At 36.8% G+C, this 21,269-nt stretch overlaps 1 long non-coding RNA gene across 1 annotated transcript; it reads right to left on the reverse strand.

Moving 5' to 3' along the window:
* Positions 1-4,508: 4,508 nt before the first annotated feature.
* Positions 4,509-21,148, reverse strand: LOC116666080. Its single transcript, XR_004322954.1, has 3 exons — positions 21,070-21,148; positions 16,374-16,380; positions 4,509-4,519 (listed from the first exon to the last, which is right to left on the reverse strand). It is a non-coding gene; the product is annotated as an uncharacterized LOC116666080 (long non-coding RNA).
* Positions 21,149-21,269: the final 121 nt, after the last annotated feature.

Consider the following 21,269-nt stretch of genomic DNA (forward strand, 5'->3'; position numbering starts at 1 on the left):
CCATTTTGTTGAATGAATTCATGAAGGCCCCAAATCAGCCTTTAGGATCTATTTTTAAAATAGTCAGTGATGGCATGACTAAATTACAATGTTTATATGAACTTGTCTTTTAAAAGAGGACATTTTGAGTCAGGAGTTCACAGGGAGAGATCCCTTCTGAATGAATCAATAGGGAATGCCTTATGGAACAGGCAGAAGAGGCACTGACTTCTAAGACTAAATGTTCAGCAAGTAGTGATAAAGATTTGATGGCAAAGGTCTTCCAGATGGTAGACATAGAGGAGTCATGGGCTCACATTTCTTGAGTTTCCTCATATGACTGAAGTCGCAGGTATATAATAAAGGCTGTCTCTATTCCAAGAGATCTATTTACCCCCTGTATTAGTTTTCTCCATCTGCTATTACAAATTACTACAAACAATAGAAATTTATTGTCTCATAGTTCTGCAAGCTAGCAGTCTGAAATAAAGTTGTTGGCAGGGTCATGCTCTCTGCGAAAGCTCTAGGGGAGAATCCTTCCTCGCCTCTTCCCAGTTTTTCTTGGCGTCTAACTATCCCTTGTGTTCCTTGATTTGTAAATGCATCACCCCAGTCTCTGCCCCCATCTTCATGTGACCTTCTCCTCTGTGTATTCATATCCAAATTTCCCTCTTCTTATAAGCACACCCGTCCGTGGATTGGTGCCCACCTTAATCCAGTATGACTTAATTTTAACTTGATCATATCTGCAAAGACCCTGTTTCCAAATAAGGTCCTTTCACAGGTTCTAGGCAAATAGAAATGTGAGGAAGAGGGGAGACTATTCAAGCCAATGCAATCTATGTGGTTACTCGAACAGTAATAGAGCAAGGATTTGAATGAGGTCAGTGTGACCTACCTATCACGTGACCTGTCTGTACTGGGATGTCTGTATCTTAACTAATTGGAATTTAAGGTCTGTCAAAACCTTGTGATGTTTTAGTTTAACCCCTACTGCCTCAGCAGACATCTTGCTGGTTCTCTCTCCCAGCCTCTCCTCCTGTTGCTCTGGCACTCACAGCCTGCTTTAATGGACACTAAATCTTCCAACCCTAAAGTCACTAAATCAGGCTCTTAATAGCATTCTATTAATTGTATAAAATAAGGATTTGAAGCAAACCAGATAAGGGGTTTTTTTTTGCATTTTAATTAAATTCACATTGATTTGAAAAAACAGATTTATTGAGATCTTAACAACCACACAACACACGTAACTGAGTTGTTAAGTCTCAATAAATGTTTTTGGGGAAATCAATTGACTTTTGATTAATGACAAGTATCTGTTTTAATAAATCTCAATGAAATAAACTATTGAGTGTAAGTGGACATTTTAATTAACTTGGGCTTCCTCACTCTTATACCTAACTACCTGGACCCAGAATTACTTAGCTAGCCTTTTTCTTTGAGAAAGGGGGAAAAAGATATCAGGGCATGTTCATTCATCTGTTTTAACAGAATGGATGAGTAAAAGCAATTTTGTTCTGAATCTGCAAGAAGACTGAATGAAAACCTCTTATAGCCTTAGCCTCTTATGGTCTCCATGTTCTCAAAGAAGCCTTCCATGACCACTCCATATAAAGTATTTAATCCTTCCAACCCATGTGTGTTTTATTCACTTACTTCAAGTGATTAGAAATCATGTTATTTGTGTATTTACTTGTTTGATACCAGGTCTCACTCCTAATGATAAAGTCCTTGATAGCAGCAAGCGTAACTAACATAACCCTTGTGTCCATCATTGTCCTTCTAGCACCAGTAATAAGGCCTAGCAAGCATCTTTCCTTCTTCCTTTTCATCTGATTTACCTCATACATTCCTCTATTTAGAACTCAATCTCAAATCAATTGTTTGCTCGCAACCCTATCTGCTTTACTAAAATATGATCTACTTGATGTTTGGGATCATGTCATAGTTCCATCTATAGTCCTAGCCTACAACACTAGGCTATTGCTCAGACCGAAGTAAACATCATCACATGCTTGTTGAATGAAGTAACAAGTTATGTATGAAATATGGAAACCCAGTGTGTAGTCACAGAACTTCTCTAGGCTTCTGCCATTCAACCACACTTTTTTTTAACTTTTTTTTTTTTTACTTTATCCCATTTTTTGAGGGGGGAGGTAATTGGGTTTACTTATTAATTTTTTTAGTGGAGGTAGTGGGGATTGAACCTAGGACTTTATGCATGCTAAGCATGCACTGTACCATGGAGCTATACCCTCCCCCTATCTCCTACACTCTTCATACTGCTACTTGAGTCCACCTTAAGAATACACAGCTACATTTCCTAAAAGTTTGATCTATATCCCTTTGTTTGATATTGATAAACTGTTGAAACCTTGTTTCATTGGACATTTAAAGATAAATTGTGCCCAGTGCACCATAAATTACCACCTTGGAATCATTTGTACAATGTCACCACTGCAATAGGTTGCAGCGATATCCAGTGGAGAGGAAAAAAAAAACAGATGAAAAGTGCTGAAACCCTGCTAGGAGAGACCAGGTAGGCCAGAAAAGGAGGTTTGTTTTCACCTGAGTTAATAAAAAACTAAAACGTCTTTGCTTCTGGGGAGTAACTATGGACTGTTATTTTAGAAGAGAACTGCCAGATGCATGCTCACGTGACAGTTTGAGCATATCTTACACTTCAGGCACTATGTTGAGCAACAATTTTGTGGTATTCCATTATTAACTGTACAAAAATCCTGCATTTCAATATTATTAGTTCTCTTTTACTTTGAGAAGACAAAGACTCAGAGAACCTGCTTAAACTAGCGCAGAGCAGAATGGGTAAAAGCAAGTTCTGAGATTAGACCTTCTGGCTCTACCTATAGTATCTTTTGCTTTAAACTCTTCTGATAAATGTATCAGTGTAAACTAGAATTGCAAGCAGATCCTGGGCTGGGTGTCAGCCTCGCCTAGAAAGATCTGATTGATACTCACCAAGGTAGGTGGAGGTCAAGCCCAGGAAGGCCAAAGGTCCAGGCCAAGCATTTGACATCTACTAGGTAGTTGATTGACAAATTGTGCAAAAAAATTTTTTTCAATCCAGTGAGCAGAATATATACATAGCCCAAAGATAAGCTTAGCTGTGTCCTGTCCTCATTAAGTAACTGGGATACTAAGAGATTGAGTGAATTTCTCAAGGTCATACAACTGAGACCTGAGATTCCAGTTTGGGATAGACATTTAGAATTATCTCTTAAATATTAGCCATTTATACCAAGAGGAAAAGCCTGTTTCACTGAAATTCCAGTCCCCAGTCTCAATCCCCTTGGGTTGCTCACTGGGCTTGTCAGTTGGTTGCACTTTTCCCTTTATCACCATCATCTCTTGACTGACAACCCCAAAAAGATTGTGGAAACATCTCCCCCTGAATTTGCTAGCTCAGTCTACTGCCTGCCTGATACATGTGTCTTTTCAAAATGTGGCACAAATGTTTAGTTAAAGATAATGACCCAGTCTGAAAATGACTGTGATAAAACTGTCATGTAATTTTCCAGGGTGACTTTGAAGTAAGGCTTACCATGTAAATGTGGGGGATTGAGAGAGCCAGCTATTATTTTCTTCCTTAATGAGCACTGAATTAGTGTCTTCCTCAGCACTAGTGCAGTGAGCAGTCTCAATGTTGCTAATTTCTCTCCCCCTCTCCTTGTGATGAGGGTAAAGAAATACCCAAGACCCTCCCAGAAATGTCATTCCCAGGAGCACCTTTTTTTTTTTTTTTTTTTTTTTCACAACTCACTGCTTCAAATTGTTGAAAGGACACAGGGTCTGAGGTCAAGCAGAACTGTTTTGGAATATCAACTGTATGTGGATTTACAAGAACTATTTGGGCCTCTGTTTTCTCTTCTGTAAAATCAGATTTTTTTACAGAAATTAAATGAAGCAAAATTTGTAAAATGCCTAGTATATAAAATGCTGCTTTTCCACTGTTCATTTCAATCAGGATCATATTTATTAAAAATAGACTGTTGTGCTTTGCCCTGTGAGAGTCTGATTGAATAAGTCTTGATTGGCCCCTGGGAATCTACATTCCTAACAAGCAGTGCAGGCTAAGCAGGGCCATGCTTACAGAAACACTGGCACCGAAGGATATAATAATTATTACAACAACAATAACAACATAATTACCATTTATTGTGTGCTATGTGCAAGGCACTGTGCACTAATCTGTTCTGCACTTGGCTTAAAACATGACATGATACTCAACAGATGATAGTGTTTTCCATTCCTCTAATCCTCTTGTTTTCTCACCCAGTGTTTTCTAAGCATGACGGAGCCCTCGGAGAAAGAGTAGATGTAAAGGAGGCTCAGCTGTAGGAAGCAGAGCTGGCTGATCTGAAGCCTGTTTAACACTGGGGATGGATCTTTCGTCCTAGACAGGATTTCCAGGAGGAACTTCCTTCCCAAACCCTGCCTGGGCTTTAGAAGTTACCCTGTCTACTTTAGTTGTTGAGACTCTCCTTCTCCAAGAACCTATCATGGACTTGCCCAACTTCTGTTCAAACAGCCCCAGCCACAAGGTACCCACTGTCCTGGGAAAATGGTGTCATTTTCTCCGTGACGTATTTGGGAATAACATAAAAGAACTTCAGTATTCCCCTGTCTGTTTTAGGCTATGTCTTGTGCATGTTTCTGCTCTTCCTTGACCTTTCTGTGGCATTGCAGTGTTTGAGATGGTACATTTTTCTTCTTCTTTCTATAGTCAGGTCGCCCTATCCTTTTTAAAAATGAGAAAATTGAGGCTTCAGGCCTTACTAATTGACTAGACCTCATGATGTTTTTGAAAACACTATGTAAATTTTAAAGAACCAGAAAAATGCGCATTGATATTAGAATACTAATATAAAGATTATTATTTCCCCCACCCTCAATGACTGAGTCAAGAGTGTTCACAGGCTACATGCTGTGTATGAACAATTTACCTTAAGATCTAATATTCTGTAGGAAATATATATATGGTTGACTGAAGACAGTAACATGTTCTCTCTGGAGGTCAAAACTTCTGACTAGTGACTCAGTCTAATTAGGTTAAACTTAAGGTGATAATGTGTAGATGGTCAGCAGCTAGAACATTTATTCTTTTTTTTCCCCCCTAAACCAGTGTTCTTTGAAGCAGCCAGTTAACATGCTGCAGAGAAGAATTTCCAGATAACTCGAAATGGAATTGAAAGGCTTTCCTTCCCCTGACAGAGAAGAAAGAGGTTGAGTACCTGACTTCCCTTTCAAAGTCAGTGATCCATGTAGCACTTCTGATTGGAAAGATGTGAACCTTTCCAATCCTTCTTGTACATATAAATGAAGATGCTAAGGAAGTTAGTTAGAGTCTGGCCAAGAAGAACTGAAGGATAGAAGGAATCTAAACTGCTTTCCAATGTACCCAGCTGTCTCTGGAGTATTATGATTTCTAATTTTCTTATTCAAATGCCGGTATAAAGGAATGAGTAAGGAATAATAATATCTAAAGTGAATTCTGAGTCACACCAAAAAATACCTGCAAACTGAAATCATTCTTATATTATTTAATATTTTCTTTGAAATATGCCCTGGCAGGCTTTTACTTGGGGAGCTTTAATAGAAACCTGGCTGATATGATCAAGAAACTCTATATTAAGAGATACTGGACACCCACATTCCTTGTTTTTATAATCTTTAACTAAATGTTCATGGAAAGAGACAAAAAGTAGTGACAATTTATTAGGAACACATAGATCACCTAACATACATAAGAAGTGTAAGGACTTGAACTAGAGAAGCATCGTTAGATGAGGAAACCTAGATACAGTCCCCATATATCTGGCTTTCTGACACGTCTCTTTATACCTCTTGACTTTGATTCTCTTATCCTTATAATTAAGGTGCAAACCAAAAGAATCTTAGGACCCTTGTACCTAAATTATTTTGTTCTAAAGTTTGCCACACAAATGAACGTTGAGTATCTTACGTGATTCAGCATTGCGGTAAGCCCAATTAAATGTATTGTCCATGCACTCATGGAACTTAAGGAAACGAGCAATAAATTACAGTATAATTATTATTTCCTAAAAAGGAAAACAATTTTTCTGTAAGAGTATGTGACATAATGACTTGGCCTACGCTATATAGGACACTGAAGGATTGTCACGTAAGAAAATCTAGGAAGAAGTTCGGGAGGTAACTGGGAAGGAAGTGGGGGTGGTGATACATTTCAGGAAGACAGAAGATAGGGCAGAAACTTAGTGGTGGTAAGCAGCATTGTAGAGTTGATAACTAACAAAAAGACCAGAGTAGATGAATCACAAAGGAAAAGGCAAGATGAGTGCAAGGAACTAGTGAAAGAGTGCACTAGCAAGACTTTGGAGTATATTGTAAAGCACTGAGGAGGCATTGAAGGATTTCAAACTTTGCAGCTGTGTCATGATCACATTTGCATTTTGCTGGGCTATCTGGAGCTACTATGGAGAAGGGGAGGAGTGGGTGCAAAGAGCCCAGTAAGGAGCTTCCTGTGGTCACCTTGTAAAAGGGGTTAGTGGTTCTGAGAAAGAGTGAAAACAGATGTGGAGAAAATGATATGGAATGGAGTCCTGTAAACTAGGTAAAATCATGAGACAAAGAGGGAATGCCAGATATCAGGGGACCTCCCATTAAAATTCCCTAGAGGTTTTGGAGGAAAAATAACTGTGAAACAGACATTGTTAAATGCTTATAACTTCCTCAATATCAGATTGATTAAAGAAGAAATAATCACTTATTGAGCCTCTAGCCCTTTATATAGCCTTTAAATATGTCTTCTATTTTAATTTCCACATATACAATGTGACAGAAAAAGGAGGCTCTTTTCACAAAGAGATAGGAAAATATTTTGGCATTTGTGGCAGAACCATGGTTAAACTTCAAAATTAAATGATTTATCTGATCTTACGTAAGTGTCTTATTTTCTCTGAGACTCAATTTCTCTATTGGGTAAAGAAAGAAATAAACTAAATGATATCTAAGCTTTTTCTACCTCTGAAATTTTATTCTTAAGTATTTTACCAGTTTTCCCTCAAAATCCTATAGTTGGCCTCTGATTGTTGACTTAGTATAATCACACGTCAGAGTAATTAACCACATGCTTGTAACCATCTCTTGTGCATTTTATAGTGTGATTGACAGGCTCTGATCTCCCCAATCACTGAGTACTGGAGAGAGACTCTGATAGTCCTTAGTTCTAGAGGAAACCCAAGCCATTAGAGCATGTGAGCCTCGTATTTCTTTACCATAGATCTCATTTTCTGGGACACGCCTGAATCTGCATTTCATTCAAAAGCTCACACACATCCATTAATCAGCCATCACAGTAGAGTGAGCATGGGGCTCAGACCATCACTCTTTCTCTCGTTAGCACACATTACACTATACCCCTTGGATTTATTTTTATCATTATTCTTTCTGTAAAGGAACGTCAAAGCCTAATTTCTCTATTAATATTGATATGCTCAAGTTCTTGAAGCCAATTACTTTAGACAGTTAAAATATTTAACCAATACTTAAAAATCTCAAGGATGTGAACATTAGGATCTGTGAGAATGATTACATGATGCATGATGTAAGGCATCCTATTTATTTAACAATGGTAAAGAAAGAGATGTATCAGAAACTGTTATTGTTACCCTTTGATGAAACCAATGTAAGAAATAACACTTGAGTTTGTATTTGGTGAAGACTCACAAGCGTTTGAATAGTGCAATTTCTCTTTTCAAGGTAAAAGGTTAGAGAATGGGTCTGTTTTTGTCCTGTGCAGCATCAGCTCCAACCCAGATATTCTGAATATACTCAATTATTAAGTGCCTCTGAGTTCACTTAATAAATATTTCTTAGATCCATACCAGCTCTCTATCTCTATTACCACTGTCTTCATTCAGCCTACTGTTACTTTTCACCCAGCTGTGGCAACAACCTTGTAACTAACTTCTTATCTCAAGTGTTGACAACACCAAGAGTGCTCTACAGAAAGTCAAAGAACTTCTAACTTGCATTCTTCCCTTGCCTAGAGTTGTTCAGTGGCTTTCCCTTTTTAGTGGGGAAAAACAGAATCTCACCTATAGTGCACAGTGGCCCTTGGGATTTGCCCTGCCTTCCAATCCTTTCTCATCCTGTCACTGCCTGCCTTCTGTTTACTGCTCAGAGAACTTCACCACTCAGGATAAAATCAAGGAGTGCATTTTGTGTAATCTCATAGTCTAGAAATACAGCTAAACTATAGAGGTATGTTTCAGACTGAGGTAACAGCTTGGATTTGTGAATTGCAGAACATCTTCAGGCAATAAGAAGAGACCTTGTGGTGCTATAGAATAATGACAGAAGTGATGGGGAGTAAAGCTTGACATAAATAGGGGACAGATGATGAACAGTTTTAGAAGTCATTTGAAGAAACAGATAAAAAGATAGTGTGATCATTGAAGTTATTTATTTGGGTGGACTTTCTACCTATAGACCAACTGCAAGAGAAGCCATATCATTATCAGAAGCCGGGCTTTGGTATGCCTGGCATCAGAGCAAGGGATGTTGGTTGCATCAGGCTCTCAAAATGATACCCTAAATCTTCATAATAGAGACAGGTCTGAAACCTGGACTAGACAATATACTCCTCTGGAACTCCATGCTTCATCTGTTTGACCCATTCTTTTCTTAGATATGGTGATATAATTTATGCTCCAGCAACCAATTTGTCAAGCCAATGTCACTAAACTTAAACTTCCCTTGAAAATTTTTAAAATCATCTATTTCATGGGGCAGTTTTCTATATTTTCCCCCTAAAAATGTTCCCTGATATACATGATCTGATGTTATGTTTAAGTCAGCCCCTTTTGCATGCATGACCTTTCTACTCACATATAGATATGTGGCCAAGCCCTCACCACCCAGCAAGGGTAGATTCCATCTAATGATTAAGGGAGGGGTGATATATAAATATTCTGACAATTAAAAATAATGCAGAATATAAAATAGCTGTTGAAGAAAATAGTAGAAGAGATATTATCAGGCAACTCCTGATAGATTACTATGTGAGTGGCAGTGACAATAATTACAACAGGATTTGAAGAGGGTCAGAGAAGTCTTTTAAAAGGAGATGGAATTGGAGAGGGATGTGAAAATACAGGCAGGATTTGGATGACAGGGAAGAGGGGGCATTTTTGGTAGGTGGATCTGTGTGCTGAAATTACCTTTTTAAGCAGATGATAAATTGTATCTAATGTACAATAGGATTCTCTCTCAAACGAATTATGCAGCCAGCCCTACAAATGGGACTCCCTAGCTGTCAGGGGGGTTCCACAGATTGAACAAGTGATGGGCAGATTAGAAGAGACAACAGCGAAAAGTCTATTTTCTTGTTAAACTCAAGAAAGGCTTCAGCCAGGAAATCTTCAAGGGAAAGATGTTGTTAGAGTGGGGATAAGCTGTTTATGAGGCTTCCTGACACAGTCACGTCCCACATTCTGTCAGTATTTAGCAAATAATTATTGAAGGACTACTGTGGGCCAACTTTGGGCAACATTTTTAGCTACATCTGAATGCCCCCTGCTATTCTTAATACTGACCTTAGATGTGTTTCCTTCCTTTCACAGAGCAGCTTTTACCCCACTGTAAGCGTAGTGAGATCTAATAAAAGCAAAGTCTTTGTAAATGGACATTGACTTGAATCCTAGCCTCTCCTCTTCTCTGTTTACCTCTGTCAATTTTTTTATCACTTCTCTGAATTTCAGTTTCCTCATCTGTAAAAAAAAAAAACCAACAACAACTCATCCATCCTTACTGGCAGCATTGAACCATGAGGGTATATTAAAAATGCCTGGGTAATTTTTTTAAAAAAGACTTAGATATGTGTTCCGTTTCCAGAGATTATGACTAAATTGAACTGAATGGCTACTGAGCATCAGTATGGTGTACATTTTCTCCTGGTGGTTGTAATTTGTCATCAGAGATAAGGCCAATAATGTACATAAAATGGCTAGTGCAATGCTTGAGCACAGGATCTTAGTAAATGCTAACTAGCATTTCTTACTTCTCCAGTTTTGATACAGTGACTGGAAAAATAACATTTGAAAGATATTTATTCATAAAGAGTTGCACATTAAATGTATAAACACTTAGAACAAATAAGACAAACAATCCAATTAAAAGTGGTTGAAACATTTAAATAACTATATGGATAGAAAAGAACCCAGAATATATGGATAGGAATGCATGTGAAATTACATGCAAAATAATTAGTCATTAGAGAAATGCAAATAAAAAAATCACTGTGTACTATCTAAAATGGCTAAAATTAAAAGGACCATGTCAACTGTTAATAAGAACTGAACCTCATACACTGCTGGTTGGAATGTAAACTGATACAACTACTTTGAGGAACATTTTGGCAGTTTCTCAAACTGTTAAACAGTTGTCTACCATATGATCTATCTGTTTTAATGTAAGTATTTATCCAAGAGAAACAAAATTATGTCCACATAAAGACTTAGAATGGGGAGCTTATGTTGGGAACTGATCGAGTGTATTTTTTTGTTCAATTGTAACTTCTCTTTGGTATTTTTTTATGTTTTCTATGTCTTTGTTGAGGTTCTTGCTGTGTTCATCCATTCTTCTGAGTTTGGTGAGCATTTTTATGACCATTACTTTGAACTCTATCACATAGATTGTTTATCTCCTCTCAATTTAGTTCTTTTTCTGAGGTTTTTGTCTTGTTCTTTTGATTGAAACATATTTCTCTATCTCCTCATTTTGCCTAATTCTCTGTGTTTGTTTCTGTGTATTAGGAAAGTCACCTCTCCTAGTCTTGAAGGAGTGGCCTTATTTAGAAGATGTATCACCCAGCTAGCTATGAGGACTGGCTGAGGTGAAGGGGTGGGCAGGGTTCTCAGTGGGGCACACCCATTGGTGCTAACGGGTTAGAAGGAGAACTCCAAAATGGCACCCACCAGTGCTGGCATTAGCAAAGTAGCCTGAGATGGCAAAAATGGCTCCCACCAGTTTTTTCGTCCCTGGGGAGCATCCCAACTAGTTCCTGCCTCTCTAGCAGCAGATGCTTCAAGATTAGGATGTAGGTCCCTTCACCTGTGGTCCACGTGCTTTTCAATCTGATAGTTTTGTACTGGTTTGGGGGTTGAATGAATCTGCATGCAAGCTGTTTGAGATTTTTTTTGCTCCCTGTTGTTCTATAGTTTTCCAAGATATATTCCCTATTGGTTTTCAAAGCCAGGTATTTGGGGGCTCATCTCCCTATGTGCAGGAGTTTGGAGTGCCTAATATGGAGCTTGAATCCCTTGCTCCTGAGAAAAAATAAAAGTACCTGTGTGATCCTTTCTAATTGTGGATCATCATACTTGGGGCGTTTGTTTGTTTTCCCTTGAGATCAGAATCTCTGTCCTTCACATCTCAATGCTGTCTTTTTACCAGTTGTTGTGGGAACTCTATTCATCAGTTTTCAAGTCCCTTTGCAAGGAACTATTCCATACATAGTTGCAGATTGTTGTGTCTGTGGGAGGAGATGAGTTCAGGATCTTTCTATGTTTGAAGCCTCCCTGGTCTCTGTTGTTTCTGTTTTAAGCCACTGCATCTTGTGGTGATTTGTTATACAGCATTAGATAACAGGCAGATATTTTTAGTACTTGAAAGTAGGATGTCACCATAGAAAAACTAAAACACATACTTTGAAACCTGGATGATAAGTACAAGCTGAAAGGACCTTAAGGAAGCAGTTAGAAAATACATACAGGGACTAGAAATGACTATTAGTTGAACCCTGAAGATCTTCTATAAGGCTTAGGATGGAGCAGAAATCATTCACTGGATCAAGAGCTGTATACTAGGTGCAAAGACATGGGCGCATTGACTCCAGTCAGATAAATTATTAGACCTTAATTAAGAATATAGGTTTTATTCTAAGTTCAGTGCAAAGCCACCAGCTAAACAGTGGAGTGCTGTGGTATAGTTTACACTCTAAAAGTATTACTCTAGCTTTCATGTGGAGAATAGATTTCATCAATTCAAATTGAATAGACTAGTTAGAAGACTAATGTAGTATTCCAGGTGAGCTGGAGTCTTTGGCTGAGGTGGTATTAATGGAGACACAGAGTAGATGGACTCAGGATATGTCTTGAAGATAGTGACAGCAGCCAGGACTAGGTGATAAAATGGATGTGCTGCAAAGTACCCACTTTTATCTGAACCTTAAGAGGGTGAAATGAAATAAGGGGTGTGAAGGGCTTTATAAATATAAAGGTTTTTCTTTAATACCATGCCATTTTATGTCTACTGACGTATCGAGACCTCGAAGGTCTGCTCAACTCTGCTTCCAATTCTGTCCTCTACAGCACAATGCATCTTGTTCAATAGTCTTAATGCACACATGAACACTGTATAATGCTTTGCCTGCTTTATGGATGAACACCGACTATATCTAAATGGTATCTATTTTCCTTTGAATACTGCGAACTGGTATTTGATCGTTTCATTTTCATACAGAAGATGAAACATTATGATTTTCAATAATCCATAAAGACAGACATTTGTTTCCTTTGTGAAACTGTACCCTTCAATGATTATTTCTCACATTAATCATAGTAAAAGCATGCTTAAGGTAATCTCTTTCTTCTTGCAGATAATAAATGTCTGCTGTTGACAGAAAGAGTGTGGAAAGGTGAAAGGCTGGGTGAGCTCTGTGTGTTTGTGAGATAAACAACTGTCAGCCTCTCCTTAGAGGGCTGTGATCCTGTAAGGCCAAAGTTGCCTTTCACATTACGATGACAATAAAACTAATTTTTCCCTGACTGATGATTCAGAATATTTTACTTTGGTTATCTACCCTATAATTTCCATCCAGAAATCTAACTTCATTAACCACCCATAAGTTTATACCTCATACTGCTAAACACTGAGGAAATTAGCATCACAATTGCATTTACAGCTACTCTCCTCCTTAAAATCATTGGTGACATATTGGTCCACTGAAGTCTAAGATAACCTGTTTGTCTTCCAACCAAAAATTACCAAGACCTTAACTAAATGTGAGGTCTTGAATGTGAGTTTAATCTAGGATATAAAAGGTATGAAGTACACGTGAATAAGAAGAACAGTTATTTTCAAGTAACATTCCTGGGGACATACTTTAATGGTTGTTTAGTAATGAATTCCACTTGGTATTGCTTGTAAGCAGTGAGGAGAAGGGGACTGACATTCATTTAATGCTCACTTTGATGCTGCACTTTATGAATGGTTTCCGTAGATTGCCTCATTTAATTCTGATGAAAGTTAAGCAAGTTAAGTGTCACTATAAAGCTTTTTTATCAGATTTTTGAAAATAAGGCTTAGATGGGGGAAATGTAACTCACATAGGTCATGAAAGTTTCTCAACTTTTTATACATGTTATCATTATTGAAGGCAGAGATGCTTTCTCTATTATACCAAGCTAGATGATGCATATAAATATTTTAATGGGTTTCTAAGTGATTTTTTTAAAGAATTTTTGATAAGTTTAAAAATAATGTTTTGTTCATAGTACCACATGTGTACCACAAAATTTTTAAATTCTAAAATTTAGAATTTTAAAATTTCTAAAGTTCTAAGTTCCATAAACGTATATGTAATATCCTTTTCTGGTACTTTGCCTGTCTGGAAAACTCTCATTCATTCAAAATCCAGATGCATGACCCAGATGAAACATGTTTCCTTCTGGACGGACTTCCCTAACCCTTGTAAGAAGAGTTTATTACTGCCTCACCCACACATACACCACATATATACCTCTCATGTAACATACTGAATTAAATTAAACAATTGTATAACAAGCTATTTACCTCCCAAAGTTCCCTGGAAGATGCTTCAGGGAAGAGACCGTGTATTATTCAGCTTTTAATCTTCAGTACCTAGTAAGATGTCAGCCACATCATTGTCATTAAATTAAGTTTTGCTTAATGAGTTAATTAATAATTAGCTCATACTAAATTTAAATATTATAGTGCTCATTATATCTCTGGTATAAATATATTTATATATAAAGATTTTAGCTGAGTAAGGAAGAAAACACAACTGCAGTTAAAGAGAGATCAATTTCTAAATAAATGATGTGGGCAATAAGAAATTTAGATGCATTCTCACTTTAATTATCATGCCCACTTTGTAGCCAAGAATATGGACTGGACATTTTAGATGTTTTCTAATGTATCTAAAAGTCAAAAAACTGTGCCCTACACAAATACATGAATGTATTTTGATTAATATATAGGTGAGTAGATGGTTGGGTGGATGGATGAATGGATGAAGAAATGAATTAAAAAAATTCTTATGTAGAGTGAGATATGTAGCTTAGTTCTAATCACTACAGATATCAGACTAAACAACAGATACCATTTTTTCCTTTAAGAAATGGAATAATATTCAAAGGTCATGATAGATTAAATACTATTAAACATATAAGCATTACTATTTATAGCAAGGAGATGGCCATGTATCTTTTCTGATATGCAAAATATTAAAATGATATCTTTCCTAAAATATATATTATTTTAGGAAATGTGAACAGTTAAATACTTATTTCACTTTGAAAGAAAAATGAGTTTCAAGGGAGACTGAGAGGAATTTAATAATAATGGCTTTTCTTTTATTTACCAAAGTTAACACTAATAATGATTACTTCATATCACAGACACCTTACTTAGTGCTTTAATGCATGATCACTGGTCTTTAAATAAGGTAACCAACTTAAGTCATGTATTGTAGCATGTATGGATTAAAAAAAAAGGTTTTCAGACGAATTAAGTGACTTGCTTGTGGTTTTACAATTTATAAGAAATAGAGGTCTGTGTGGGTATCACAATAAAGACAATAAAGATAGGTACAAAAGGGGACAAGATAAATGAGAGACAGAGAGGAGAGGGAGAGAGAGGAATTACAGTGTGTTCAGGATCAGTAAGTACTTCATAGCTGACAAATGTAATGTATGAGATAAATCCAAAAGGTTAAGAAGGAACTCACCAGGTAAACAAGAATGAGGAGAAGGAATTCAAGGCAGAGGAATTATACTTTGAAAAGGTATGAATGCATAGGATCAAGGGAGAGCTAAGAAACTTCTCAAGTTCTGTTACCTTAAACACAGAGTGGGCAGATAAATGGTGGGGGAGGAGGGTAGAGAGGTAGGGCCAATTTCAGAGGCTCTTTTACATCATGCTAAACTTTTCACATGTGACTTTGTTATCCTTGAGGAGTCAGTTGAAGGTTTTGAGAAAATTATTCTGGCATTTTAGAAAGGCTATTCCGGTACCATGGGTAGCCTAGATGGAGGAATAGTGGTAAATGAGGTGATAAAGGGATTAGTTAGGAGGGTATTGTAAAAGACTGGGTGAAAAATTGACACAAGAAAATAATAAAGATCTGAACAATGGTACTACTTGTGGGATAAAGAGAGGGCAAATGGGAAATTACTTTAGGAAATAAATTTGATATGAATTAATAATCACTTTTATGTGGTTAATAAAAGGAAGGAGAAAGTTAGAATGTACCTTGAGTTTCTATACAGGTGGTAGTGGGAACTCTCACTATTAGAAAGAACTGCACAGGTCAAAAGTTAAAATATCCTGGCATTCAGATCATGTTTACAAGTGCACATTCATCTTTCAAGAATGTGTAAGATATTTCAAACCATTTTGTCAGTGGTGATCAAATATCTCTGACTCTGCAGAAGAGAGAAAAGAAATTCGAAACCTTTCTAGCTCTTGTCAGGTTTTTTATTCTGAAACTTAAACACTATTATTGGCTTTTAAAATTTGCTTTTCTAGGTAAATTTTTATGTCCACCTTTATGAATTGACAGTCTGAATTATGCACATGAGAGATGCTTTTTTTTTCCCCTTCCAAATTTTTGTGATGATTTTGCCACCAATTTCTAATTCACTATCTACCTTTATCTTTTTTCCATGATTTTGTCCATCCACCCTTTTAAAACACCCCCCAACCATCAATTCCTAAACATGTATTCAAGTCCAGATAGTAAATATTTCTCAATATAAATTAGAGTGTTGGACAGACAACATTTTGATCACCTTAGACGAATTTACAGTGAGAGAAAAGAGAAGGAATGAGAAAAGAGCTATGACCTCTGTAATTTCAGGAAGGAGCTACCAGCAGAAGTTTATACCAGATTTACCAAGAACCCTTTAACTTTGCCTTATGTTTTCTATTATATGTCTACCAACTATCAATGGCTGGCAAAGGATACATTTGTGCACAATTATTTCCTTACTTCTTTTATTTTTGAAATACTTTATGATAAGTACACCTCGTTGCTTGTTCAGAGTGTTGAGTGGGGTTACTACTTCAGGTTTAGTTTGTTTGACTGTGTCCCTACGATCAACATTTTGCTTGCAGAAGGACACACTTAATTGCTGAGCTCTAGGAACTTGATGGATAGCGATGTCTAAGATAGCGTTAAACTGTCATGCTTTATGAAACAACCAGGAACATTAATTGCAAATCTAACACATTATACTTCATTTTGTGTAAAATGCACAAATGTTCTTTACAATTTTGACATTTTAGTAATCACTTAGAAAAAAGAATCTTTAGCAAATCATACAGGGAGATGGTTATCTTCTGTCCTTAACAAATCTGACTGCTTTGGAAATAACTAACTCATAAATATTTAGCTAATATACACCCAGAGCAATGGATTGTGCAAAATTAAATGCCTCATTGAAACAATTAATTTCAAATGCTATGATTTATTGAGCACACTTTACTGGAAATTTAATAGAAATATGGACTCAAAGTAATTTGAGCAGAGGATGTTTGCACTGTCTCTGATTTCTGGCCAACATATATTCTTTCTTACCCTGCAGGTGAACCTCCAGAAAGAGCAAACTTCCAGGAAAGCTCTCTAATTGAATCTGTAGGTCAGAGTTTGATGAGAGGAGGCAATGGCCACAGATTGTAAAAAAACTGAATAAATAAATAAACCAAATGAAGTAATCCTTCCGTATTTCACATACCTCCTGCAGTTAAGCTCTCAAGGAGGAAAATGCCTCTTCAGTAAAAGCTTGTCATCATTAGTCCATTTCAAAAGAATGCAGTCCATGCTTCTCAGAGCCTCAATAACCAAATATATCCCTGAGGCATCTCTGAAACATTCAGCCCTGCAATTTCCTGTAAGTGGGTTTGTGAAATGGTCTTTAAGCAAGTGTTCTACACAGCAGTGGACAGCAGTATGAGTAGTAGGGAAGATTTGGGTGGAAAGCTGGAAGGGTGAGGATGGAGTTAGGGTAAAGGAGCAGCAGAGGGTGATGGAAAGTTGCCTGCTTAGTGTCTCGGGTTAACCTAGTAGGTTTGGTGTAACAGAAAAGACACTGAAGTGGGACACTGAGGACCTGAGTACTAGTCCCAGTCCATCTCTTGTCAATTCAAGAAAGTCACTTTCTTATTTGGTAGACTCAGCTTTCTCACCTGTAAAATGAAATGAGATAAACAGGCCAGATAATTCTTCCAGATTTCTTTCAGGCTAGGCACTCATCAACTGTCTGATTTTATCTTATAAGTTTCTTTCCTTAATTTTGCAAAAGTCAACATTCTTCTAAAAAAGTTTAGGCTCAAACACAGCTGATTTTCAGTTTCCAAATATTTATTAATGATCAGTAAAGAACCAGATGAGTATTGCCATTGGTGTATTTCTGTTTTGTGCTCATAAGTCAAACTTTTCTAAATCAAACCAAAGTCTGTGATTTTTATTATAATTTCTGAAACATGTTCTTACAATAAATAATTTTAAGAAGCTTTTTAAAATCACATTTCCAAAACTTAACATTAATTGCAAGGTCTGGATTTTGTTGATGTTGAATATTTTTATCCTCCCACCAATATTCTGCAAGAAGATACATCTATTTTATTTGACACTGGTTAAGCGCATTCTTGCCAGACATGGGATGATGGTCTGGCCATACCATTTCCCTAAGTTATGGCTGAGTGTGAAGAGATGTTTGTTCTCAATGACCTTGGAACTTCCTGAAAATCAGTGAGCATAAACAAAATCTGGGTTCCTTTATGAATTAATTATGCTGCTTTTCAGTCTACCTAAGGAAAAACTTGTATTGTTAGGCTAAAACTCGCAGCAAATGGACAAATAAATGCTCCCCAGTCACCATTGTAAGGAGGAAAATACACAAATATTATGCACACAATCGTACAAAAGTGACTGAAGCATGGAAAACTTGGGTTTTACTACTTGTGTACTAGTTACACACACCTGATATTTTTTGTTATACAGTGTCTTCTTCTGTTCCTAGAAATGGGTATTTTCTATTATTCTTTCTGCTAAATAGGTGGGGAAATAATGTGTGCATGTGTGTGTGTTTTTACAGTTTTGTGTGACACTTAATACAGGGGTGTTCATCAATACCTGCATTTGCAGTGTCTCCAAGTTTTCTTCCTTTAGTAAAACAAAACAGGCTTCATAATATAAGCATGAGGGCTGCTGCTATTGCCCTCAGCCATGTTACAGCATTTTTCCGATTCATGGCTGTCTGCAGCATTCAATAAGCTTAAGTCATCAGGTCTGAATTCTAATATGGTAAAAAGAAAAAGGTGCAGCCTTGCTTTCTTAGCCCACCCCCCCCTTTTTTTTTCTATAAAGCTTTTCTGAGATAAGGGCTTTTGTACAGTAGGTTATTATTTGAGAAGTGATTCCAAAGAATAATAGTAGAAGAAAAGGATTAACAGTCAATGAAGGAGGAAAATCTAATTCAAAGATGTGGTATTAAGTTGGTCTACATTGTTTGCAGCTAGGGCTCTGAGGAGCTGAGCAGAATATGCTTCAGAATTGTCAGCTCAAAAGACCGAATACGAGTTTTACCCACTGGCTGCTGCTCTATTACTCAAAGGCTATCCGAGGTTTATTTAAATCCTTTGCACCTTAATGCTGTTGCATTCCACTGTCCATAGCCAAGGCTGGAATTGAAAAGTTCACAGTGAAGATACGCACTGGGCACAAGAAGTATTTGGTACATTGGTCACATTAAATAGCCTAAAGTTTGTGCTCAATAAGTATTTGTTACTTTTATGTGTCAGAAACAATGTTATGAGTTTTATTGTGTTCTGAAGACTGAACTGTTAGTATCCCCATTTAACAGGTCATGATCCTGAGGGAAAAACAAGAAAGAGGAAGAGGAGGAGGAAAAGGAGAATTTGGACAGTCATCAAATGAGTAAGTAGTGGAATCAAGATTAAAACTCAAATAATCTGACTCCAAAACATACCTGGTTTAATCACAACCATACATTATAGTGTGGTTTCAGAGAGGTGATGTATCATAATGAAAGATAACATCAGTGTCTATTAGAACTGTGTGTTTGTGTGTCCTATCATGGATAAGGCATAAGCCATTAAGCTAGAAGGTAGATTTAAGTTATGACTCTAGCACTTATCTGTGTCTTTGATCAAGTCATTTAAACTCTCTATTAATTTATTCATGTTGTATTCCTTCAGAAGCTCTTTTCTGCTGTCAAATTACTTGATTCAATAAATACTGTCTTATATCTATTCTGTGTAATGCATTAAGTTAGATCATAGTGTCCCACCTCAGAACTATTGACATTTTGAGAATAGGTGTCTTGTGCATAGAAGAATGTTTAACAACATCCCTGGTCTCTTTCTTCTGTATGCCAGTAGAACAACCATCTTCAGTGTGACAACCACAAATATCTCTAGACATTGCCATATGTCCCTAGGAGGCCAACACCATCCTCCCATCCTCATTAAGAACTAATAACTATTGAGCTATGTGATACTTGAGACACAAGTGACTTACATATATATATGTCTTATGAAGCTTATTCTTAAGGAAATGAATGCAATGGGGAGGGTATCTATAACCAGGATTTTAGATAAAAGATTATCTTATAGAATAGTAAAAATTAAATGGTCCTCCATAGGTTCCTTGACACTGAATATTAATCAGCCAAGAAAATGAAATTTCCTTTGATGCATTCATATATTGGTCATTTTATTATTTTGTTTTCTCACCTAAAGTTGCATGATCTTGGGTCTGTCCTTTTACTTTCATTATTAAACAACAGGGAAAATAATACCATTTCCTCAATTAACCATGATAACAAAACCCTCTCAAATAAAACACCTAACAGTGTTATTAACAAACTGCTCAATAAAAGATGGTTATTGCCAGTAATAACTACTATGCTGTTTAAGAGAACAAAATGTAATTTTGAAAGCAATGTCTTTTGTATAAGGATTTTAAATATCTTCTACTGCGTCTACAATTTTAATGGGATATATGCAATTTGCCTTTATTCCAGAATAAACTCTAGTGAAGTCAATTTGATTCAATACAACAAGTCATCATTAGTTATTTTCAGTTGTAAAGATTAAATGAGCTTGTGTCAGGCACAGTGCTAAAGCTTTACACACACTAAGTAAATCTTGACAAAGTGGCAGTGATCTTTGCCTGCTTCTTCTCTCTTTTTCCTTCATCACAGGGTGTGACATTTTGCTAGGTTATTTTAGGAGATTCACAAGTGAATACAACCTGGATTCTGATCTATGGAAGTTCATAGTATAGTTAATAAATACTTCTCAAGTTCAGATTTGCATATGAATCAACGAGGGTCGTAAAAAAAATGCAGATTCTGATTTTGTACTTCTGAGGCAGGGTCTGAGATTACATTTCTGTCAAGGTCCAAGTGATGACAGGTCTAAGGACAATCCTTTGAGTCACAACATAGTAGAAGGCAGTAGTTTCAGCTGTGAGGAAGAAGATATCAGTCCTTTCTAGCAGGAGAGGTTAAGAATGTCTGTAATCTAATCCTCCTGTGGCCATAGACCAAATTCAGTGCCTAATACATACTAGGATCTTAATACATGTTCAGTAAATAATTATGAGTGGAGACAGTATTTAATGAGTTTGAGTGGATGGATTGCTTTGACATGATGGTGATAGAGTTCAAAGATATCTCAGATGAGGACCGTAAGTCATAGAGCTGAAAGAGATCAAGTTATCTTGAGTAAAGCGGTTCTTAGAGTAGGATCTACTAGACCAGCAGCATCCACATCACCTGAGAACTTCTTAGAAATACAAATTCTTAGGTCCCACCCAGACCTACTGTATAAGAGCCCCTTGGAGTAAGGGCCCAGTAATCTGTGTTTTAACAGATCCTCTAGATGATTCTGATGCACGGTAAAGTTTGAGAACCACTGGCTTAAACGCATATGCTAGTTTATATTATCTGGAT

Source organism: Camelus ferus, chromosome 9 (genome assembly GCF_009834535.1).
Source record: "Camelus ferus isolate YT-003-E chromosome 9, BCGSAC_Cfer_1.0, whole genome shotgun sequence".
Classification (NCBI taxonomy): domain Eukaryota; kingdom Metazoa; phylum Chordata; class Mammalia; order Artiodactyla; family Camelidae; genus Camelus; species Camelus ferus.